The sequence below is a fragment of the Nerophis lumbriciformis genome, linkage group LG17, assembly GCF_033978685.3.
Source record: "Nerophis lumbriciformis linkage group LG17, RoL_Nlum_v2.1, whole genome shotgun sequence".
Lineage (NCBI taxonomy): Eukaryota > Metazoa > Chordata > Actinopteri > Syngnathiformes > Syngnathidae > Nerophis > Nerophis lumbriciformis.
In genome coordinates, this window is record NC_084564.2 from 19,481,913 (window position 1) to 19,508,154 (window position 26,242).

A 26,242-nucleotide genomic window follows, 5' to 3' on the forward strand; every position below is an offset into this window, starting at 1 on the left:
TACCCAAGAAGTAGCTCTTGGTTTCAAAAAGGTTGGTGACCCCTGGACTATACCCTCACAAAAAAAACTAGAACATCACTCGGAGAGTGTAGACCTCCGCCATGCCATAACCTAATAGTAAAGAAAGACGTTGATTTGGATCACCCCTAAAATCTAATAACTTGTTCCTTATTCTGATTTGGCCATTTTTGTTTTAAGTTTCTATAAAATTTAATCCGCCAATAACTTTTTGAGCTGTGTCGTTATCTAACAGACACACAGCCACAAACCATGGTATTGGTAAATAAATTTTAAACCAATACTATTGATCCAATCCTTGATTTCACAACTCAATAATTGAAAAAAAAAAAATATATATATGCATGCATAACAGTTAGGTCCATACCAGTATCGTCCTGATACCAGTTTTTTGGTACTTTTCTAAATAAAGGGGACCACAAAAAATTGCATTATTGGCTTTATTTTAACAAAACAATCTTACGGTACATTAAACATATGTTTCTTACTGTTCTTAAAGTTTGTCTTTAAAAAAAAAAGTGAACATACAAGACAACATGTCTTTTATTAGTAAGTAAGCAAACACAGGGTCCTAATTTAGCTGCTGACGTATGCAGTAACATATTGTGTCATTTATCATTCTGTTATTTTGTCAAAATTATTGAGGACAAGTGGTAGAAAATGAATTATTAATATCCTAGTTCATTTACTGTTAATATCTGCTTACTTTCTCTATTAACATGTTCTATCTACACTTATGTTAAAATGTAATAATCACTTATTCTTCTGTTGTTTGATGCTTTACATTAGTTTTGGATGATACCACAAATTTTGGTATCAATCCGATACCAAGTAGTTACAGGATCATACATTGGTCATATTCAAAGTCCCCTTGTATCCGGGGACGTATTTCCTGAGTTTATAAACATAATATACACTTTTAAAAAACAAAAGAAGATGTTGTGATGCCAAAAAATATTGATGTAATCATAATAGTATGGACTAGATACACTCCTGTACTTGGTATCATTACAGTGGATGTTAGGTGGAGATCCACCAATGGTGTTTGTTTACATTTTGACGCCGGTGAGCTACGGTGTGTAGTGAAACATGTTTAGCTTTTCCTCATTCTGTAGGGATGATACTTGTAAGAAACGTAATTTATTTGTCGCCATGGAGGCGAGGATTAATGATTTAGATGTAGCTTAAACACTGCCGACTGGGGCTGGACTTTAGCCGCTAGCTAGCTAGCCATGTCTAAAAGCACCTCTTCCGGTTTCAGTGTTATAGCTTCACCTTTATCATTAGTTTTTAAGCCAAAATGCGTCCGTTCTCCCTTTTCTGGCTACACACTGTGTCTGCTTGTAAGTACTCTGTGGTTGTGCGCTGCCGAACATGCTCCTCTGCTCGTAAACCAGCAATGACACGACGTGACGACAACGGGGGCACGGGGGGGTGGACCGCTACTTTTCAGAGGCGGTATATTACCGAATATGATTAATTAGTATCACGGAACTATACTAATACTATACTAATACTGGTATATTATACAACCCTAGTCCATACCAACCAGTGTAACCAGCAAAACTTCAGACATACCTTCCTGTCCTGTTTTCACCAGGAAGCTCACGGAAAATCTGTCCAATTTCATATTGCACTTATCTAGACACTCATTACTTTACAGTTACAACTATGAACCCATAATTCATTCACTCCACATTCACACTGTGATGGTGGTAAGCTACAATTGTAGTCACAGCAAACGTGGTGGCCATTTTGCACCTACGACCTCGCCAACCACCATCAAAAATGAATTCACATTCGTACACCATTGTGAGCGGCACAAGGTGAGTGAAGTGCAAAAGTTGGATTTGTACCAGGGAACCCTCAAGTTTCTGGATGTCCGCTCTACCATCTCAGCCACACCACATTTTATAGATCCTCCCGATTTTAAAGTATTGATAACGAAGTCTTGCCAGACAGACTGTTGGTCTGTCCAACCAGTAAGTAAGTGCGCAGAAATGTCAACCTGTCCGGACACTCCCAGAAAATCCATCCAACTCCCATCTCCTAGATATTGCCTATTAACAGTTTTAGAATAAAGAATGTAGCCTTTATTGTATGCATGCTCTCCGCGTATCCTCCTGTCACAGTGAGCGTTCCTAATCTTGTCAAAGGGTGACGTCTTTGAATTTGATTCTCTGTAGCTTTACCTTCCCTTCCAAGGATGCACCTCTCTTCACGCTTTCCAGGTTGCGCCGACAAATGGGAGCGAGCGGTTGTCAATTTAATTATGTGTCCCGGCGCTGGGGCTGCAGCGAGCCGTCGGCTTGGAGACGCAGGCTTCTTTTTATTAAGCTTTGTTGCCGTGCAGAGCGGCTGCCAGGCATGCTTGGAACCTGCACATGCACATAGGTGGACTTTACCAAGGCCAGCATAGCTTCCTGGCATTTCAACAGCAAGCGGCAAAACAGACGGGTTGACTTCCTCTTGTTTCCCGTCCCAGCTGTCTACGCACGATAACATCGGCTTCACATTTTTCCGATCGACTCGGCTTTGCACCTCCATCAGACCACGAGAGATAGCTGCTGTCGTGTCAATTTTATTTGAATTGGGGCCAGTCCACCTTCAGGATGTGTTTAATACTATCTTGCCTAGGGCTAGGAATGAGCAACTGTTGTATTTTTTTTCCCCAAGTTGGCTGTCTTGTGGTTGGGGAGAAGAGGCTAATTGATGGAGTGGTTGATGCCAGGGAGGGTGAGCAGTCACAGACTTTTTAGTGCACTCAAGGTTTCAAGGTACTTTATTGTCATGCCAGTACGTGATGAACCAGATTTAGCACAGTGGGTACCACAAGAACGATAGTCTGTGCATACTCATTTAAAGGCCTACTGAAATGGGATTTAATAGAGAACATCGACGATAAAGTTTGCAACTTTTGGTCGCTGATAAAAAAGCCTTGCCTGTACCGGAAGTAGCAGACGATATGCGCGTGACGTCACCGATTGTGGAGCTCCTCACATCTCCACATTGTTTACAATCATGGCCACCAGCAGCGAGAGCGATTCGGACCGAGAAAGCGGCGATTTCCCCATTAATTTGAGCGAGGATGAAAGATTTGTGGATGAGGAAAGTGAGAGTGAAGGACTAGAGGGCAGTGGGAGCGATTCAGATAGGGAAGATGCTGTGAGAGGCGGGTGGGACCTGATATTCAGCTGGGAATGACTAAAACAGTAAATAAACACAAGACATATATATACTCTATTAGCCACAACACAACCAGGCTTATATTTAATATGCCACAAATTAATCCCGCATAACAAACACCTCACCCCTCCCGTCCATATAACCCGCCAATACAACTCAAACACCTGCACAACACACTCAATCCCACAGCCCAAAGTACCGTTCACCTCCCCAGAGTTCATACAGCACATATATTTCCCCAAAGTCCCCAAAGTTATGTACGTGACATGCACATAGCGGCACGCACGTACGGGCAAGCGATCAAATGTTTGGAAGCCGCAGCTGCATGCGTACTCATGGTACCGTGTCTGCGTATCCAACTCAAAGTCGTCCTGGTAAGAGTCTCTGTTGTCCCAGTTCTCCACAGGCCAATGGTAAAGCTTGACTGTCATCTTTCGGGAATGTAAACAATGAAACACCGGCTGTGTTATCCGGCACAACAGTCAAGGGGTGCATTTTACGGCGGGGGTGCGTTATCCGGCACAACACCTGCCGCAATACATCGCTTCCCACCTACAACTTTTTTTCTTTGCTGTCTCCATTGTTCATTGAACAAATTGCAAAAGATTCACCAACACAGATGTCCAGAATACTGTGGAATTTTGCGATGAAAACAGACGACTTAATAGCTGGCCACCATGCTGTCCCAAAATGTCCTCTACAATCCGTGACGTCACGCGCTGACGTCATCCTACCGAGACGTTTTCAGCAGGATATTTCGCGCACAATTTAAAATTGCAATTTAGTTAGCTAACCCGGCCGTGTTGCAATGTTAAGATTTCATCATTGATATATAAACTATCAGACTGCGTGGTCGGCAGTAGTGGGTTTCAGTAGGCCTTTAAATAGAGTATAATACACGGTAAATAGAGCAGATTATACATAACATATGTTAATAGGAATATTTTATAAATAGAATAAAATAAATAGAAAACATTGCGATCCTTTAGTGCAAATAGAATGTATAAACAATGACAGCAAACCAAACCAAATAAAAGCCCAGTTTAGCACAGTTGGGACTCACAGGAAATTCATGCATTAATCTGTAAATTTTCTGTACTCAAATATTTTGTAAGATTGTTGACCATTTTAAACAATTGATACATGAACAATGAAGTCTTTATCAATATAAAATACTGTTCTTATGCGTACATGAATTCAAGTATTCCATTGATCGTAGTTAGGGTTTCAGGGATTCTTGTTGGGGTTAAGTTTTTGTGCTTGGATTGAGTGGGTACATTAGAATTAGTGAAGTTGTTAGTGATGGGGGGCAGGGTTAGACTTAGAGTTTGAGTTTAGGGTTTGAATCGAGATTGAGGTTAAGGGAGGGATTGGCTTGTAATTAGTGATTAGGCGCTGGGTTTGACGGTTTGGGTTGGGGTTTAAATTTGTATGTAAATGTTAGGGTGTGTAGTTAGGATCAGAAGCTAGCTGTGGGTGTTGAGAGTGAGTGGGTTACAGTTCAGGCTGTTCTCGGGTTACGGTAGGGATTAGGTTATGGTTAAGCATTATGCCGAGAGGTGTTTTGAGGGTCACATCACAGTTATGGCTGCCTTCAGAGGTCCGCTTGTCACAGTAAATGTTTATGGATATTAATAACATTATAATCGCCTCATGATTTTATTACACACTAAGCTATTTGATTATACTGTATATTTTGAAGTACAAATTGATGGATAACTTGCTTTGAAATCATAAGTCAGTGTGACAATCATATATTAAAGTATTTAAAGTATTTTCAAATTCCAAAAATATGCAATTGCGTGCAGTAGATGCATCTGTTCTGTCAAAATTGAAAGAAGAATACATTTAGTAAGAAAGATAAAGTGCTTTTTGGCGCACATTATTTCCAGGATTTTGCTGGCCACACAGCTCTGATCCGCGGGTATTTAGTTTAATACCTACATCTGGTTATTAGGGTATAACAAGTTCAGGTTAGGGTTAAGATTTGTGTGTTAGATTTAAGTGTGTAGCCATTAGGGCAGGGATCTGGTTTAATTTCAGGCTTTAGATTTAATTTTGGGGTTTAGATATAATTGAGCGTTTGGGTTATTCTGCAAAACCAAACGTTCTTACCTGTTGGTACATGCTTTTGTGTATTTGGAATCTCCATGAGTCACGGACATTTTAAATCAACCCATGGACTCATTGCAGAGATATTTATAAAACAATCGTGCCTTCTTCAAAACTTGCTTCAAACAAACTGTTTGGAATTTGAGACTTAAGTGACATATTTTGCCTCAGTTACGTCAGCGGATATCTCCATATATGGTAAAGATATACTTGAAGAGTTTTGCACAAGTTCAAAGTTGTAGTCAATAAGTTCCTTATTTGATTTTATCCTATAATAAAAAAGTACCATATAGTTATAGCTTATGTCTATTTGTAGACTCCATACGGAAGCGCTAAAAACTACAGGGTGGAGACGCAGTAGATGGGGGCTTGACCTGTTGGAGGGCTTTGGCACGTAAACAAGCGAATCCTGAAGAGAGTCAGAAAGCGGCTTGAAGATGGTCGATAAGACAAAATCTGTGCAAAATCTTTAGCAAAGCACCACCATTACATGCTGTGCAGACCAGGGGTACTAAACCTTCTTAGCCAAACTTTTCCTATACAGGGGTGCCCAGCATCCACTCAAATATTAACACTAAATTAGTAATCTTACTCTTGATTTTAATCGTATTCAATAATTATATCTAACCTTCTTATAGTTTAACATGATTAATCTTGTCAAATTATATGAAACCATGTGTTATTTACAAAGATCCCTTATGTGGGCTCTGTACCGAGGATGTCGTTGTGGCTTGTGCAGCCCTTTGAGACTTTTGTGATTTAGGGCTATATAAATAAACATTGACTGATTGATTGATTAAAATCAAGGCTTAGGTCAGGCAGATGACAAAATAAATGCTAACTTCAGACATTTTGCAAAAGAAGAGACTCAAAAAAACTGATGGAAAAACGTCTATACATACAATTACACAGTGATAAAATGAATATAGCGAAATTAATAAAGAAATACATGTATCTTTCATAAATACAAATTAAAGCACAAATGAAAATACAGCTTCACCACTTTATTTCCAGACGTCTTCTGATTGTTTAAGATTGTCATTACTGCCACAAGTGGTGTAAAAGTGTATTGTAACAGTACCTCTGCGGCCCATACGGACCACAGTTAAGAAACCAATGTTTTTGGTGGCCCTCTAGCCCTATAGATAAGAAACACTATTGTAGACCACAAGGAAGTATTTTAAATGTACAAAAAAAAATCATAATATGACCCCTTGGGCGAAGGGGAGAGTAAAGCATTAGGGTTATGCTGAGGGTTAGTGTTACTGTTAGGGCTTAGGCTCATGGTAGGGTTAAGATAATCATTGTGTTTCTAAACTATCAGTACTATTTTACATTTTAATTTCTGTATTTTTCTGGTATCTAGATAACCAGCTGTTCTCTATGTATAACACACAAAAAAACAACCTCCCTGTTCACCAATGCCAGTGAGTCAGGGAGGACATTGTTGACAATGATGCTGTCTGACATGGAAAGGTAGTCTTGTGTGTGCTGGTGGGAACAACAACAAGGTTATGTTGTACAGTACGTGGCCATGTGTGGGTGGACTACACTGGCAACAGCATAAACATTCATAGTCACTTGAGACCGGCTTTTTAAAATGTTATTTCCTATTGAGAACTGCATGCAGACCTTTGGGGCAGAAAGTGCCGTGTTTCATTTCCACTCTTAATCCCCGCTTTTGTCTACTCATCTGGTAGTTTTAGGCCTTATGAGGACTGGACAGCGATCGTTCCCTTTGGCTTCCTCTCAGCTTTGCTCATGCTATTTGCGCCTGACAACATCCTCGCTTACGGTAGCAGATCCTACATCTCAAATATAACCGGGATTTGCCCTCAGGCTTATACGAGGGATTGTGTTTGTAACGAAACATTGGGTTTGATATCGCACCCGCCATGTCAGCGCGCAAATACAAAGGCTGCACATAAAAATGTAATCAATAATACTGCATGTGATCACAATCCAATTTGCCTGCTGCTCGTGCAGCAAACACCGCAGCTTCTGGTTTTGCTGGGTTTTGTTTCTTTGTTTCTAAAGCTCTTAAAACTCCTCTGTTCTCTCATGCCCATAAAGGCTGCTTCTCAAAGAGGCTGCAGAAACCAAAAGTACTTTAAGAGGGGTCGGAAAGGTCAAGAAAGGTGGCGGGAGCCGGCTGCCGTAGTCCATCATGCAGTCAGAACGTTTCTCTTGTTGACATCGATGACCCGAATGAGGCGAAACACACACATGACACATTGTTTTGTTCAGTTTTTTAATGGTTGTTTACAAGCTGTTTTCTCCCGTATCTCAAATGCCGTGGAAGCACATTTGAACCTGTTGTGTTCCCACACAAGGTCGCGAAGCTCTCACCCTCAGACTTTGTTTTTTTTTTGGCTTTCATTTTTTTTTTTTTTTTTCAGTCTTGGTTGGGCTGCTGATGCTGATTGAGGTGCAAATGTTTTTTTTCCCACTAGACTGATTTTTATGTAGAACACCTGAGAACATATTTTAACACTAACTCCACAACAAGGCAGCTTGAGCATCATGAATAAAATTTGAGAAGTTTGTGGAGCATTTCCCGAAAAGATGCACTTGACATTCCAAGGGATTTGAGAAATGGATGTGCCAAGTGGTAATGATATGTTTTAGTCGCCGTTTGTTCAATAACTCGTACAAACCCCGTTTCTATATGAGTTGGGAAATTGTGTTAGATGTAAATATAAACGGAATACAATGATTTGCAAATCATTTTCAACCCATTTTCAGTTGACTATGCTACAAAGACAACATATTTGATGTTCAAACTGATAAACATTTTTTTTTTGCAAATAATCATTAACTTTAGAATTTGATGCCAGCAACACGTGACAAAGAAGTTGGGAAAGGTGGAAATAAATACTGATAAAGTTGAGGAATGCTCATCAAACACTTATTTGGAACATCCCACAGGTGAACAGGCGAATTGGGAACAGGTGGGTGCCATGATTGGGTATAAAAGTAGATTCCATGAAGTGCTCAGTCATTCACAAACAAGGATGGGGCGAGGGTCACCACTTTGTCAATTAATGCGTGAGCAAATTGTTAAACAGTTTAAGAAAAACCTTTCTCAACCAGCTATTGCAAGGAATTTAGGGATTTCCCCATCTACGGTCCGTAATATCATCAAAGGGTACAGAGAATCTGGAGAAATCACTGCGCGTAAGCAGCTAAGCCCGTGACCTTCGATCCCTCAGGCTGTACTGCATCAACAAGCGACATCAGTGTGTAAAGGATATCACCTCATGGACTCAGGAACACTTCAGAAACCCACTGTCAGTACATACAGTTGGTCGCTACATCTGTAAGTGCAAGTTAAAACTATCCTATGCAAGGCGAAAACCGTTTATCAACAACACCCAGAAATGCCGTCGGCTTCGCTGGGCCTGAACTCATCTATGATGGACTGATACAAAGTGGGAAAGTGTTCTGTGGTCTGACAAGTTCACATTTCAAATTGTTTTTGGAAACTGTGGACGTCGTGTCCTCCGGACCAAAAGGGAAAAGAACCATCCGGATTGTTATAGGCGCAAAGTTGAAAAGCCAGCATCTGTGATGGTATGGGGGTGTATTAGTGCCCAAGACATGGGTAACTTACACATCTGTGAAGGCACCATTAATGCTGAAAGGTACATGCAGGTTTTGGAGCAACATATGTTGCCATCCAAGCAACGTTACCATGGACGCCCCTGCTTATTTCAGCAAGACAATGCCAAGCCACGTGTTACATCAACGTGGCTTCATAGTAAAAGAGTGTGGGTACTAGACTGGCCTGCTGTAGCCCAGAACTGTCTCCCATTGAAAATGTGTGGTGCATTATGAAGCCTAAAATACCACAAGGGAGACCCCCGGACTGTTGAACAACTTAAGCTGTACATCAAGCAAGAATGGGAAAGAATTCCACCTGAGAAGCTTAAAAAATGTGTCTCCTCAGTTCCCAAATGTTTACTGAGTGTTGTTAAAAGGAAAGGCCCTGTAACACAGTGGTGAACATGCCCTTTTCCCAACTACTTTGGCACGTGTTGCAGCCATGAAATTCTAAGTTAATTATAATTTGCAAAATAAAAAATAAAGTTTATGAGTTTTAACATCAAACTATGTTGTCTTTGTAGTGCATTCAATTGAATATGGGTTGAAAAGGATTTGCAAATCATTGTATTCCGTTTATATTTACATCTAACACAATTTCCCAACTCATATGGAAACGGGGTTTGTACAAACTCCAATGCACAAGCCAACTACACAGATGAAAGTAAAGACTTCTTCATTTTTAAATACATTTTTTGGTTAATTCTTATATCCATCCTTCCATCCATTTTCTACCGCTTGTCCCTCATTGCAGATTAATTCTTATAATTAATCCATAATTAGTCCTTCATGCGTGCAGTGTATGTTATTGTTTGAGCTGTTTAAGTACTTTTAAGTAAAGTGGTACCTTAAAGGGGAATTTTGCTTATCGTCTACATTTTTTATTCATGCATTCTAAATATTAAATACATGCGATCAGAAGTCAGCTTACAATGGAGCCTATGTGAAATGCTTTATTCTGCCTATAAAGCCCTTAAGAAACATCCAAACATCTCCATTAATGTTTCATATACATGATGTAAGTATATACCGTATTTTTCGGACTATAAGTCGCAGTTTTGGTGCGACTTATACTCAGGAGCGACTTATGTGTGAAATTATTAACACATTACCGTAAAATATCAAATAATATTATTGAGCTCATTCACGTAAGAGACTAGACGTATAAGATTTCATGGGATTTAGCGATTAGGAGTGACAGATTGTTTGGTAAACGTATAGCATGTTCTATATGTTATAGTTATTTGAATGACTCTTACCATAATATGTTACGTTAACATACCAGGCACGTTCTCAGTTGGTTATTTATGCGTCATATAACGTACACTTATTCAGCCTGTTGTTCACTATTCTTTATTTATTTTAAATTGCCTTTCAAATGTCTATTCTTGGTGTTAGGTTTTCTCAAATAAATTTCCCCCAAAAATGCGACTTATATATGTTTTTTCCCTTCTTTATTATGCATTTTCGGCCGGTGCGACTAATACTCCGGAGCGGCTTATACTCCGAAAAATGCGGTATGTAATGTAGTAAAAGGCACATTTATAATAACATTTAATATTTATGTATTTTGATGATTTTAAGCGTAAGCGGCGTATTAACTTAAAAAACGCATCGACGACCGCTTTTTTTTTTTCAACATCATCAAGAATTACTACTTATTGCAGACTTCATTAGAGTCAACAAACATAATAACACCTCACTTACTGTACATGGTCTGCAGTCATTAGGATGCCGACTGATAGAATCTTGTTATATTCCCGTAGAAATGAGGACGACTCATGATCTTCGTGAAGAAAAGGGGGGTGAAACCAAGCCTCTGTTCGTGTCGATCTCGCCATTTCTGGACCTAAATCGGCTGTCAAAGTGTACCAACTTGTCCTTCTACTATCCAGGTGAGAGGCATGATTTATGATCTAGAATAAAGCAAGAAAACGAAGAAACAGCTGATCAGTCGATCATGTCAACATTGGCACACAAGCCTGTGATCACAACGCCACTATAATTAGTTTGTCTGCGTTAGCACCTATAATAACATTATTATTAACACTTGGTTAAAATTCAAATCACAAAATGTATTGTTGGCCCTTGTTGGATATTTTTGTAATGGGTTTTATAGAGGACCTCCCATTGGCTCCGCCGTAAGGGTTGTTAGGTTTATTGCTCGTGCCGAGCATTACAGAGATAATATGTTGTTACACGTTGCTGTAACATAAAACACAAAGCTGCTTCAGCATTAACGAGTTAATATATTGTTACATAATGTTGTCCCTGCTTTGTTTACACGACAAACCAACATATATTTTGATTAGACAGTTGGCAAGCACATTCCAACAATCCTGTCCTCCAACCACCGGAATTAAGAAAGGTAGTGCGAGGAAGGAGAAACGGACGACCCAATCAGAGAAGCAAACTATTAAAAAACATGTCACCCCCCAAAAAAACAGTAAAGTGGCCGTGCTAGAAACTTGAGGGTTCGATCCCTGCTTCTGCCGTCCTAGTCACTGCTGTTGTGTCCTTGGGCAAGACACTTCACCCACCTGCTCCCAGTGCCACCCACACTGGTTTCAATGTAACTTAGATCAGTGTTTTTCAACCTTTTCTGAGCCAAGGCACATTTTTTTATTGAAAACATTCCGAGGCACACCACTAGCAGAAAACATAAACATTTTTAACTCAGCAGCCGATATTGACAATAAAAAGTTGTTCTCACAATTGTTGGATATGACTTTAAACCATAACCAAGCATGCATCACTATAGCTCTTGTCTCAAAGTAGGTGTACCGGTACTCTCACCACCTGTCACATCACACCCTGACTTATTTTGACGTTTTTGGTGTTTTCCTGTGTGTAGTGTTTTAGTTCTTGTCTTGCGCTCCTATTTTTGGTGGCTTTTCCTGTTTTGTTGGTATTTTCCTGAAGCAGTTTCATGTCTTCCTTGAGCGCTTTTCCCCGCACCTGCTTTGTTTTAGCAATCAAGATCATTTAAGTTGTGTGGACGCTATCCTTCTTTGACATTGTTGATTGTCATGTCATGTACGGATGTACTTTGTGGACGCCGTCTGCTCCACACGCTGTAAGTCTTTGCTGTCGTCCAGCATTCTGTTTTTGTTTACTTTGCAGCCAGTTCAGTTTTAGTTTCGTTTTGCATAGCCATCCCTAAGCTTCAATGGCTTTTCTTAGCGGCACTCGTCTTTTGTTTGTTTTTGGTTTAAGCATTAGACACCTTTTTACCTGCACACTGCCTCCCGCTGCCGTCTGCATATTGTGATCACGACAAACATCTACAAAGCAATTAGCTACCTGCTGCCACCTACTGATATGGAAGAGTATTACATGGTTACTGTGCCGAGGTCGAGACATTGCAGGCACTCAACAGCGGCACAATTGCAGATTATAATTACTGGTTTGCAAACAGTATTTTTAACCCAATTAGGTGAAATTATATAATCTCCCACGGCACACCAGACTGTCTAATGGCACACTAGTGTGCCGCGGCACAGTGGTTGAAAAACACTGACTTAGATAATGGGTTTCACTATTTTCCAGTGACGCTTTGAGTCACTGGAAAAAAGCGCTATATAATTATAATTTACTTCAATTCACCGATTTGAGTTTGATATAATTTTTTTATCTTTGATGAAAATTAACACTAATTAGTTGACTGATGAACATTATCACATGATTTATTCAGAAAATATAAATAACGACAAATGAATTATTAACCGCAACATGTAAGTGTAAAAAAACAAAACAACAACATTATGATTTGTACATTTTCAGAATGTGCTTGTTCTATTTTTAAAGAAAGGAAACAATCTGAAGTTGTCTTTATTTTTGAAGTTATCGTGCCGTGATTTTACCAGTCCGGCCCACTTGGGAGTAGATTTTTCTCCATGTGGCCCCCGATCTAAAATGAGTTTGACACCCCTGTTTTAAGCATTGCCGGAACTTTGTTGATTTTTTCACGCGTTTATTTCACAGAGCTCATAGCAACTAATACTACTTTCATTAGACACATCAACAGCCGAGAGTGTTCTCTGTTTGCTACTTCTAATCAGGACTTTGTGAGAGCTACCAACGACTACTTTGGGACAAACAAACCAGCTATAGTTGAGCAGTATTTCTCATTGTGTTATCATGTAGCACTCGTGCTAAACGTTTCATCCGCAATATAAGACCTCATTCACTTGCACTTCTTTTCAAGTGTTTTTATGCTAATGTGTCTAATATGCTTTGTTCATTTTGTGTATGATGTAACTTTGTGTTTCACTTGCTGCTGCCTCTTGGTCAGGACTCCCTTGAAAATTTTTTTTTTAATCTCAATGGGATTTTTTTCTGGTAAAATAAGGGTTGAATTAAAAACTAAAAAGAACATTAAAAAACAATCACTTACAAAGTCCACTCCCACTGGTGATTAGATGGTGGTATATTTCAGCACAATACCTGTGCTGGTAAATTCAGAATAATTCAGGTAAACAATGCTGAGTGGAAACGAGCATTTTGTCAAGATTCCTTAGCCGTGTTGTCGAGCCTGAGTTAAGAGCCAGTTTCCATTGCTTCATTCGCTCCAGAGTTTTTGTTTTGTAGCATGTAGAATTTTAAAATTGGCCAACTTCTCTGCTTATTGCCACAACCTTCTACTATACACACATGTAAAAACGTGAAAATACGCATTTTTTAACATGTATTTGTGCGTCAAAATATCACTCACGCGTTTTTATTTAATGAAATAAACCAATGAAAATACTATCTAAACCAGTGTTTTTCAACCACTGTGCCGCGGCACACTAGTGTACCATGAGATACAGTCTGGTGTGCCGTGGGAGATTATCTAATTTCACCTATCTGGGTTAAAAATACTTTTTGCAAATCATTAATTATAGTCTGCAAATGATGTGTTGTTGAGTGTCTGTGCTGTCTAGAGCTAGGCAGAGTAACCGTGTAATACTCTCCCCGTAGCTAATTGCTTTGTAGATGTCGGAAACAGCGGGAGGCAGTGTGCAGGTAAAAAGGTGTCTAATGCTTAAACCAAAAATAAACAAAAGGTGAGTGCCCCTAAGAAAAGGCATTAAAGCGTAGGGAAGGCTATGCACTGAACTGGCTGAATGCTGGACGACAGCAAATAATTACTGTGGAGCAAAGGCAATGTACATGCGAACATGACACGACAATCAACAATGTCCCCACAAAGACGGATACAAACAACTGTAATATTCTTGATTGCTAAACCAAAGTAGATGCGGGAAACATCGCTTAAAGGCAGACATGAAACTGCTACAGGAAAATACAAAAAAAAAAAAGAGAAAAAGCCACCAAAATAGGAGCGCAAGACAAGAACTAAAACACTACACACAGGAAAACAGCAAAAAACTCTAAATATATCATGTCATTACAGTACACCTACTTTGAGACAAGAGCTATATTGATGCATGGTTGGTTATGCTTTAAATTCATATCCAACAATTGCAACAACGACTTTTTACTGTCAACTGAGTTTTGTTTTTTAATGATTTCTGCTGGTGTTGTGCCTCCGGATTTTTTCAACACTAAAAAGGTTGAAAAACACTGTTCTAAACTAAATTTTTTGAACACTCACCTCAGCCGCCGCAATGATTTTCAGGACGAGAAGACGTCAGGAGCACCAAAAACAAGCTCGCGAACCATTGAGCTAGCTTACTTTTTGCCGCTTCTGTTCGCTCCCCGAACCACAACGTCAGTGGTGTGCCGTCAGGGCCAGCAATGCCTTCTCTGCTGGCCTCACATAACCAGAAATCATGATCGTAATTAAAGATCAAAGTAATTTCTAATTTACTTTCCCTAAAGATCTAAAAATATTCATATTCTCTTCATGTCATATTATGCTCCTTCCAGGGCTGTTGTTTTTAGGTTTTAGAGTTTTTATCCAATCATGATTCAGCTGGCTTATGTTGCCATGCTGTACCAAATCTGCCCAGGGCCTTCAGAATCAACAATGTCTGTGCACTGTAAGTGAACGGACACAAACATTTGACAGACAGTTGCGATAGCCAATCAGATCACGAGTTGTTGTCAGTAAGGCCTTCTAGCTGGATTAAGGCAGCTATATATAGTGATGTTATGAGCCAAGTAACATAAGAACTCTATTACCCAGCATGCCACAGTAGTGAAGAGCATGCGCAGTAGCTCCGTTTAGGTTGTTGAATGTAGACATGCCGGCATCTGGATGTTTTTGATGAGCACACTGTGGAGTAAACTTTAAGAACTCAGCCAACACAACTCGTTTGCATCTTTTTGGATTAGACAAGACCACACATATATTTGCAAGGCCATTTTCAAGAAGGATATTTAAAGAGAAACTACATCTTGTGAGACGATGTCGGCGAACCCCGGAAGCTAGTTCAGCTGTCCCGGCGATGAAATGTGAGTTAGGATATTTTATTTCTTTATTTTTAATATCTTTTTTGCAATTTTAATGTTGACAGTACCAATGTGTTTTAATTGCTGATGCGGGTTCATTGATTTTTAAATGCGCCAGAAAATAACCCATTTTGTACAATGCCCAGTAGTGCGTAAATGTGTTCCTGTATAGTATTTCTCCAGCAATGGTCATGTGGTGACATAAATTGTGATATTTTGAGAGGTAATCATTGAAGTCGGACATCACTGAAGGCCTAGGTGGGAAACGCAAAGCTCGCCACTGCACAATGCTGACAGCTGTCCACTTTGAATGATAATAATCCAAACACTTTTAGTTCCTAAAGCAGTTGTAGTTCCATAGTATTTATTAGTAGCCAGCGAAAAGGTATATTTTTGACGTGACAGATGTAAACAGAGGTCACAACACCGGAAATATATATTACCCAAGGGGGCGTGGCTACAGGATAGAGTCCTTCTCAAGAACGGTCTTTGTATGCATGTTGTAGAATTTTACATTACATTTTCAATGATAATAATGTTAGTAAATGATGTATTAAAAAACTAAATTCACATAATTTTACATTACTTGGGACATGTAAGTATAAAAAAGACAGCCCAAGAAGTTTATTAGATGAGAATAAATCTAAAGGTATACAATTGCAGGAAATGTAGTCTTGATTTTCAAAATGTCCTTGTAGGGTTTGTGTGGAAGCACTACATGCTGATAGAAATGTTCCTCTTTTTTTCTCAATGTTCTTCTTTATTTCTCAAAGGGTGCTCTCATCCCTGTATAAAAATGAGCGGCATGATTTATAACCGAGCATTAGCTTTTACAAGCCTCAAAGGGTATAGGGGAAGAGCAGCAGAGCTAGTAGCTAGTAGCCTGAGGCGTTGTGAGCAAGGTGCTCTGTCACTGTGCCAGAAAAGTAGTTCTTTGGATTTAGCTCCTACAATAACAATGTCGCCATAGCTGAGTTAATATCCAGGTTAAGGCTTGTTCAAACCCCAAAACCAGTGAAGTTGGCACGTTGTGTAAATCGTAAATAAAAACAATATACAATGATTTGCAAATCCTTTTCAATCTACATTCAATAAACTGCAAAGACAAGATACTTAACGTTCAAACTGGAAAACATTGTTATTTTTTGCAAATATTAGCTCATTTGGAATTTGATGCTTGCAACTTGTTTCAAAAAAGCTGGCACAAGTTGCAAAAAAGACTGAGAAAGTTGAAGAATGCTCATCAAACATTTATTTGGAACATCCCACAGATGCACAGGCTAATTGGGAACAGGTGGGTGCCATGATTGGGTATAAAAGCAGCTTCCATGAAATGCTCAGTCATTCACAAACAAGGATGAGGCGAGGGTCACCACTTTGTCAACAAATGCGTGAGCAAATTGTCCAACAGTTTAAGAACATTTCTCAACGAGCTATTGCAAGGAATTTAGGGATTTCACCATCTACGGTCTGTAATATCTTCAAAATGTTCAGAGAATCTGGAGAAATTACTGCACATAAGCAATGATATTACGGACATTCGATCCCTCAGGCGGTACTGCATCAAAAAGCGACATCAGTGTGTAAAGGATATCACCACATGGGCTCAGGATTACTTCAGAAAACCACTGTCAGTAACTAAAGTTTGTCGCTACATCTGTAAGTGCAAGTTAAAACTCTATTATGCAAAGCAAAAGCCATTTATCAACAACACCCAGAAACGCTGCCGGCTTCGCTGGACCCGAGCTCATCTAAGATGGACTGATGCAAAGTGAAAAACTGTCGAATCCACATTTCAAATTGTTTTTGGAAACTGTGGATGTCGTGTCCTCCGGACCAAATAGGAAAAGAACCATCCGGATTGTTATAGGCACAAAGTTGAAAAGCCAGCATCTGTGATGGTACGGGGGTGTATTAGTGCCGAAGGCATGGGTAACTTACACATCTGTGAAGGCACCATTGATCCTGAAAGGTACATATAGGTTTTGGAGCAACTAATGTTCCCGTCCAAGCAACGTTATCATGGACGCCCCTGCTTATTTCAGCAAGACAATGCAAAGCCATGTGTTACATCAACGTGGCTTCATAGTAAAAGAGTGTGGGTACTCGAATGGCCTGCCTCTAGACCTGTCTCCTATTGAAAATGTGTGGCACAATACGAAGCCTAAAATACCACAACAAAGACCCCCGACTGTTGAACAACTGAAACTCTACATCAAGGAATAACTTTACTGATTTTGGGTTTTGTAAATGGAGTATTGTTTTCATTTTTTAAATGTTTTTTTAATGAGGGCTTTGTAGTCAAAATATGTCAATTGACATTACTTGCATTTTAAGCTGCCTCATACTAACAGTTATTCACTATCTAGAATGCACAGGTAAGGAAAAACCATGTGGTATTGTCTCATGTGGATTGTGGATGATGGGCACAAGTTAAAAAAAAGAGTGTTTTTTCTTTAAGTATATTAGGTTAAGTATGTGTTGAATATCTGGAATCTGCTCTTCTCACAACCCTTGGGGTTTTAATAATTAGTTTGTAAGGAGCACAAACATATTTTGACATTTTTGATATACTATCCTGGTGACTTTTCTTAGACTTGATTTAATTTAAAAGGAAAAATAAAAAAAAATAAAAAAAATCAGCCGTGATCAACTTCGACTAACTTCCTTGCATACATCAGTGGATCCGTGGAATAATTACAGTAGTATCGCATATGGAGGTGTTCAATCACCTCCTTCTGCGCCCTTAATTACACTTGACATTTCTCTCCAAACCTCCAGCTATCAGTAAAATGTCTTCATCACGCAAAATAAAAAGTGGGGTCTAATTTTTAAGGGCATTTAGCATTCACATGTGTAAATGAGTCATAATTTGCAACATAATGTACTTGCTTATTTCGAATGACTGAGAGGAGGAGGTGACTGTGCAGTGGGAGCATTGTGATTGTACCTACTCTTTTCTGGAGATGTTGAATGTAGCTTAAATAATGTTTGAAATAAACTAAACTGTAGCTATTGATTATTCTTCAAAAAATAATCACAAATGAGCAGCTGGAATTTATGTTGTAGCTTGTGAGCACAGGGGGGCAGTAAAGAATCACAGTGCTTGAGTTATAGCTGCATCAAAAAAATATGTCTTTTTAAGGCAAAAGTATCTGCCTCCATTTATGTTGGGATATCTGATATTTATTGCACTCATTTCCTCTTGATAACTTGATATCATTTGAAGCTTTGTTGACGCCATTTCCAAGCCTTAAAGGACGTTGCTTCGTCCCAGCGTCCGTGATGTCGTTTGCTTCACACGTGAGCGACCACATGCTCTTCAGCTCATTAAAGAAGTGAGTCATTGTTTTCTGTCCTTCCACCACAACAGTGTTGAGCACAGGCTTGGTCACAATCCCTGGGCGGTGAGCTCAAGCCCCCTCACGCCTCTGTCTTCCACGCTTGTGTGCATAATTCAATAACCCCCCGCCCAATAGAACAATTAGGCATTATTACACCCACTGCTAGGCCTCATGCTGCGGGCTGAGATGTGTAAGGAGTGTCTCCATCCCGGCCCGCAGTGAAGCATTGGCCAGTCTGACCCATTTTACGCTTCCTCCCTGTGGCCCACTTCTACACAGACGGACACTCATGTCGTCATCGGCGTCCAGCAGGCTGCAACATGGCAACCTGAGTCACGTAACCGCTCGCAGCTGTGCAATGCGGTACACATGTGGGATGAGCATCATTAGTGATGGTGTGTATGTGTGTGTGTTCCTCCTGTTGTGGCATTTACCACAAAGCTTATCGAGCAGCATTTAGATCAGGGGTATCCAAACTGTTTGACAAAAGCCGACTGCATGCAAAGTAATTATATAGACACAATATTGCCAAAAGTATTTGGCAACCTGCCTTGACTCACATATGAACTTGAAGTGCCATCCCATTCCTTACCCATAGGGTTCAATATGATGTGGGTCCACCTTTTGCAGCTATTACAGCTTCAACTCTTCTGGGAAGGCTGTCCACAAGGCTGTGGAGTGTGTTTATAGGAATTTTCGACCATTCTTCCAAAAGCGCATTGGTGAGGTCACACAATGATGTTGGTCGAGAAGGCCTGGCTCTTAGTCTCTGTTCTAATTAATCCCAAAGGTGTTCTATCAGGTTCAGGTCAGGACTCTGTGCAGGCCAGTCAAGTTCATCCACACCAGACTCTGTCATCCATGTCTTTATGGACCTTGCTTTGTGCACTGGTGGACAGTCATGTTGAAGAGGAAGGGGCCCGCTCCAAACTGTTCCCACAAGGTTGGGAGCATGGATTTGTTCCTTTCACAGGAACTAAGGGGCCAAGCCTAACTCCTGAAAATCAACCCCACACCATAATTCCTCCTCCACCAAATTTCACACTCGGCACAATGCAGTCCTGGCAACCTCCAAACCCAAACGTGTCCGTCAGATTGTCAGATGTAAAGTGTGATTCATCACTCCAGAAAACACGTCTCCACTGCTCTAGAGTCCAGTGGCAACGTGCTTTACACCACTGTATCCGACGCTTTGCATCGGACTTGGTGTCATATAGCTTAGATGCAGCTAGTCGGCCATGGAAACCCATTCTATGAAGCTCTCTGCGCACTGTACGTGGGAAAATTGGAAGGTCGCATGACGTTTAGCGCTCTGTAGCAACTGACTGTGCAGAAAGTCTTTGCACTATGCGCTTCAGCATCCGCTGACCCCTCTCTGTCAGTTTACTTGGCCTACCACTTCGTGGCTGAGTTGCTGTTGTTCCCAAACTCTTCCATTTTCATATAATAAAGCCAACAGTTGACTTTGGAATATTTAGGAAAGAGGAAATTTCACGACTGGATTTGTTGCACAGGTGGCATCCTATGACAGTTCCATGCTGGAAATCACTGAGCTCCTGAGTGGGGCCCATTCTTTCACAAATGTTTGTAGAAACAGTCTCCATGCCGAATTGCTTGATTTTATACACCTGTGGCCAGGCCACGTGATTAGGACACCTGATTCTGATCATTTGGATAGGTGGCCAAATACTTTTGGCAATATAGTGTGTGTGTATATATATATATATATATATATATATATATATATATATATATATATATATATATATATATATATATATATATATATATATACATATATATGTCCGATAATATCGGCCTGCCGATAAATGCGTTAAAATGTAATATCGGAAATTATCGGTATCTTTTTTTTTATTATCGGTATCGTTTTTTTTATTTTTTATTAATTAAAAAAATATATATATATATATTAAATCAACATAAAAAACACAAGATACACTTACAATTAGTGCACCAACCCTAAACAACCTCCCTCCCCATTTACACTCATTCACACTCATTCACACAAAAGGGTTGTTTATTTCTGTTAATAATATTCTGGTTCCTACATTATATATCAATATATATCAATACAGTCTGCAAGGGATACAGTCCGTAAGCACACATGATTGTGCTTGCTGCTAGTCCACTAATAGTACTAACCTTTAACAGTTAATTTTACTCATTTTCATTAATTACTAGTTTCTATGTAACTGTTTTTATATTGTTTTACTTTCTTTTTTATTCAAGAAAATGTTTTTAATTTATTTATCTTATTTATATTATTTTTTTTTTAAAGTACCTTATCTTCACCATACCTGGTTGTCCAAATTAGGCAAAATAATGTATTAATCCCACGACTGTATATATCGGTTGATATCGGTATCGGTAATTAAAGAGTTGGACAATATCGGAATATCGGATATCGGCTATATATATATATATATATATATATATATATATATATATATATATATATATATATATATATATGTATATATATATATATATATATACTGTATGTAGATATATATATTAGGGCTGCAACTAACAACTAATTTGATAATCGATTAATCTGTTGATTATCACTTCGATTAATCGATTAATAATCGGATAAAAGAGACAAACTTTATTTCTATCCTTTCCAGTATTGTATTGAAAAAAAAACCCCAGCATACTGGCACCATACTTATTTTGCTTATTGTTCCTCAGCTGTTTGTAAATGCTGCAGTTTATAAATAAAGGTTTATAAAAAAATTAAAAAAATTAAAAAATAAAATCAAAGTAGCCTCTGCGCATGCGCATAGCATAGATCCAACGAATCGATGACTAAATTAATCGCCAACTTTTTTTATAATCGATTTTAATCGATTTTAATCGATTAGTTGTTGCAGCCCTAATATATATATATATATATATATATATATATATATATATATATATATATATATATATACTGTACATAAATTCATACACACACATATATATATATATATATATATATATATATATATATATATATATATATATATATATATATATATATATATATACTGTATGTAGATATATATATTAGGGCTGCAACTAACAACTAATTTGATAATCGATTAATCTGTTGATTATCACTTCGATTAATCGATTAATAATCGGATAAAAGAGACAAACTTTATTTCTATCCTTTCCAGTAATGTATTGGAAAAAAAAACCCAGCATACTGGCACCATACTTATTTTGCTTATTGTTCCTCAGCTGTTTGTAAATGCTGCAGTTTATAAATAAAGGTTTATAAAAAAATAAAAAAAATAAAAAAATAAAATCAAAGTAGCCTCTGCGCATGCGCATAGCATAGATCCAACGAATCGATGACTAAATTAATCGCCAACTTTTTTTATAATCGATTTTAATCGATTAGTTGTTGCAGCCCTAATATATATATATATATATACTGTACATATATACATACATTCATACACACACACATATATATACTGTACATATATACATACATTCATACACACACACATATATATATATATATATATATATATATATATATATATATATATATATATATATGCTAACTCGTGATGGCTCTGGGGCCAAATTGAAGACACCCCTGAACTAGCTGTTTAGCATTTTTAGCTGTCAATCATATGCCAGGTGGCACAGGAGTATAACAATTACCAACGGTAAAGGCTAAGATCAGTGGTACCCAAAATTGCCAAAATTTGGCTTGTTGAGTCATTTTGTTTTGCAAGCCAAAGGAACGGAAATTTATTTTTCACATTAGGATATTTGTGTTTCACACTTAATACTCAGGGTGTCATTGATATTGATATTGACATTGAATAATGGTTTTAAAAAGTATATGATGACATTTGTTTGCATGTAAAATAACTAAAAAAAGCTCAGATACACGCAGTCCTGCAGCTTGTTTACTTGTGCAAAGCTGATTAGACAGTTAAAATCTAAAGGTCCTCCAATAAACACACAAGGTTAGTCTTTTCTTCTATTTTAGTCAAGACATTTACAAAAGGTAAACATGACGTCACGGTCTGTCAACAGATCGTGCATTATTTTGAGTTTCTTAATATGTTCATGTGTATAGGGTTTTAGTTCCTGTCCTGTGCTCTTATTTTGTAGTCTTCACTTCCTGTTTTCTTGTTTCATGCAGCAGCTTCATGCTTGCCTTTGAGCGCTAGTGCCCGCACCTGTTTTCTGTTTGTAATCCAGACTATTTAGTTGTGCAGATGCTTTCTTTCTTCGTCGAAACACTGATTGTCATGTCATGCTTGTCACATTTTGTACTCTGTCAACTGGACCTTTCTTTGTGGACGCCATTTTTCCTCTCCCCGTTTTTCATAAGTTTTTGCTGCTGTGTGGCATTCCGTTCATTTTTGTAGCTAGTTCTGTTTTGTCATGCATAGCAGCCTCCCCCTATGCTTTAGTGCTATTCTAAGCTCGGTTTTGTTTTGCATTTCATAGAATAAATCACTTTTTTACCTGCAAGTTTCCATTCACAGTCTTCTGCATCTTAAAATCACAGCAACCATCGCCTATATGCGCCCCAAGTGTCACACATAGTAGGCTATAGGCTACTAGGAGCTAACAGATACACAACAGCATAGCACACAATATCACACAAGCTAGACATACATACATGTCCATCGTTGAACAATATTGCTGTCTAAAACACCCCATGTGTCAATATAAACAATTATATATATATATATATATATATAATACAAGCAAGTATCAAATATTTATAGTTGCATATTCCTTTACAGATACGAAGGCTCCAAGGCAGAGGTGTATCACAAAATATTCAGTAACAAACGTGTCTGCATCATTCAATTTACTTTTTCATAACTTAATACATTATTTATCTATGTCCACTACTTGCTGTACATATCCTACCAAGTCAGACCTACACTGTTTCAATATCAATTTCTCTGTTCTCAATTGTTGATGACTGATGATAACAACCAAACCTAACCCCCCCTCCACACCCCGAATTGTAAATAATGTAAATAATTCAATGAATACACCCTGATGATTATCTTGTGTGATGACTGTATTATGATGATATATATATATATATATATATATATATATATATATATATATATATATATATATATATATATATATATATATATATGTGATATATATGTGATATATATATGATAGTATATATCTGTATCATGAATCAATTTAATTGGACCCCGACTTAAACAAGTTGAAAAACTTATTCGGGTGTTACCATTTAGTGGTCAATTGTACGGAATATATACTTCACTGTGCAACCTACAAATAAAAGTCTCAATCAATCAATCAATCAATTTTGACACTAGATGTTGCCAAAAAAAATAATTACAGCGCCTCATCAATTTAAAGACAGCAGAAGTCACTCGTGGAACAATTTAGAGCCAGGGGCCGGGCACATGACCAAGCACTTTCAACCCAAATAATAAGGCTCATCATAAAATAATTTTAAACATACGCAAGAGCATAGTTTACAAGCTTCAGCACCTTGGAGAGCAACTACTTAATTGTGGCCCAGTTTACACTGCACACCAAATCTGATTTTCTTTGTCCTCAAGTGACACAGATCTGATATTTTTTTGGCCAGTTGCTCCAAAGACCTTCAAATCTGATATTTTGGCATTAAATTCAAGCTGCATCAGGAGGTAGTCCTGAATCCGATTGGAATCTGATCTTTTCAAATGTGACTTCAGTCTAAACATATTGCGACCTGAATGTGACCTGAATGTGACTTTTTCTTCTACTTTGGGCGACCTACGTCAATCATGTGCACGAGGAAGGATGCAGTCGCCAGCGGAAGTGGATATTTCATCACAACATCCGGTTTCGGTGAGCAAAGTGTACTTTTGTATTTAAGACGACCAAATTTTCGGTGCATCACTTTTCAATAGTGCGCAAATAATAGGATGTATGTAGTATATCGATGCCCCACTGGGTTGAGAGTTTTTCCTTGCCCTAATGTGGTGCTCTGTACCGCGGATGTCATTGTGTCTTGTGCAGCCCTTTGAGACACTTGTGATTTAGGGCAATATAAATAAACATTGATTGATTGATTGAGTATATACATTTATATATTTTGATTCCGAAGAAATTGCGATTGTTGAAACACCAGAATTGACGTTGTGGAAAAATAAAGCCCCCGTAGATCCACGCTGATGTTCGTGTCTCCTCTACCTAACAGCCATAAAAATAGTACAACCCTCCCAAATATATTACACCATATACATCCATTCATACATTATATTACTTTGATTTACTTTCATGCAAAAAAAAAAAAAAAAAAACACTAATTTTAAGGTGTTGCGACTTTCATTTTATTTTGTAGTAATAGTGACTTTCTCCCGGTCAACTTCCTTTGTTTTCACTTTATCGAAGTGCACATGCAAGTGACGTTAAAGCCACATTGGGGCCACATTGGGGCCTGTGCGCGTTTGTACTGGAGTCTAATAAAAATCCCATTTTACTTGCAGCGTAAACAGTCGGCTGGAAAAATTCAGATCTCCAAAAAATCTGATTTGGGACACTTTGGCCTGCAGTGTAAAGGTAGTCTTTGAAGTCCATCAAATGAATAGGAGGTAGCTACTAAAAACCAAGAGAACAACAAAAAAAATTGACTACGTGGCCTTTAGTAATGAAACAACACACATTCAAAGAAGTTCAGCACCATGGATAGTGACCACATCATTTGGACACCCACTTTAACAACGGCATTTTCACCAATGACAGTCAAGTAGGCTTGTAGCCTTTATCAATATATATAAAGTTTAGTAAAACTGGCCCACATTATCATGTGCAAACACATTTTCTATATGAAGTACTATAGGTCGACTCACCATTATTTGAAGGGCATACGACGAGCCTTGAGGTTTGCGAACTTGCCCATGATGCCCTGGATGTCTATTTTCTTGGCTCTCTAATTCTCCATGGACACTCTCTTCTGTTCCATTAAGCTCCTCAAACGTTTTTTTTAATTTAGCTTTAACTTGGAGAATGAGAGCTCAGAGCCTGGCTTCACCAGGTCCGCTCTCTGACCCGGGTTCCTATGTGCGACCTTCCCATGCCCTTCTGAAGTTATGCCATAAGTCCATTCCAGGCAGTTAATTGTTTTTCATACCTACCATTGTTCTCTGTTTGACTAACTTCACTTGACCAAACCTTTTATAACATTCCACATTACACAATAATGCAAATATGTCTGATTGCTGCTGATCTTGTATAAAACCAATATTGATAACTGCCAGTACACAAAGCACCAATATAAGTGAGAAAGTTGTATTGGAACTGCTACTCCGACTAAAAAAATTGCTGTCTTTGGCCTGCAGACCATTGGCATATTTTCACTTTGGCCGTTGGAGGCAAAATGTTTGGGCTACGTACAGTATCAAAATAAGCTGACTAAACCCATTTTTAGTGCAATATATATTAAGAGTGTGACTAAATATCCACTTCTCACTATAATGAACCTTACGATACAATATTTTTTTGTTGTTGATGTTTTATAGGGATGGGGAATATGGCCAAATCTATATTGCAAT